The sequence below is a fragment of the Carlito syrichta genome, unplaced genomic scaffold (assembly GCF_000164805.1).
Source record: "Carlito syrichta isolate Samal-C Ts95f unplaced genomic scaffold, Tarsius_syrichta-2.0.1 Scaffold313184, whole genome shotgun sequence".
NCBI classification, from domain to species: Eukaryota; Metazoa; Chordata; class Mammalia; order Primates; family Tarsiidae; genus Carlito; species Carlito syrichta.
Genome location: NW_007257280.1, coordinates 173,678 through 174,656, shown reverse-complemented (window position 1 = coordinate 174,656; position 979 = coordinate 173,678).

The following is a 979-nucleotide window of genomic DNA, read 5'->3' as shown; positions in this document are numbered from 1 at the left end:
GGTGGGGAGAGAGAGGGAACAAGGCAGTGGGCATAATGGCAAGAGGGAGGCAGGGAGGTGGAAGTACTCAGCAGCTGGTATTTGTGGCATCTTAGAGAAGATGGACTCACGCATCATAGGAGTCACAGAAGGCCAGGGCTCGCTCCTTATTACTGCCTTCCCAAGCTTGTTGAAATTGGTGTGTTAGTCAAAGCACCTGCGACTCCTTCGCAAACTAGATGTTCTATTATTCTTAAATAAGGAAATCATTAAATTTCAAATCACATCATTTCAAAGTCTGGTTTGTCTGGTCCCCATACTTTAATGGGATTTTTTTACTGCACATATGAAGTGGCCTTGGCAAAAGAATACATCCTTTAAAAACATTTAGGGAAAGCTATTCCACACGAGGTTCTGTGAGGCTATTGATGACTTTTTTGTGTGTGCTTTCAGATTTTTAAATGACAAAACAGTATGTGCAATAAAACCTCATTAAGTTGATAGTGCCTTATTCAAAATAGCACAAAATTTCAAGCATTTGCTATCTCCATGCATACCAGAGACTCTATTGTTCATTAAGAAGAAAATGTCATCAAAGCAGAATGCTCTTAATTCAAAGGTCCTCTTTTCTAGACTTTTATTTTTGAAAGGTCTTCACCTTTGAAGAATCCAATTTACCAAAAGAATGAACAATGACTAAAATAGGGAAAAGAGGAACTTTCAAAAGGAAAGCAGTGAGTCTTTGTGCCCTGGAGAATGCTGTGTGTGCCGTTAAATGGACTTACCATACTCGTACAGGTTCTGGTTCCGTTTTGATTTGAGATTTTGGCAAACAATTTTCTCTGATACACTTTGAAGGGGGTGAGCTTTAAAAATAAAACAAGAAGTTCAGTTTCAACAAAATGTTTGGAGACACTTATGTTTGAAAATCTGTTTCCTACCTGGGAATAATTTCTACTCAATGATTAGGCTATAACTACCTTGAACTCCTTTGACCATG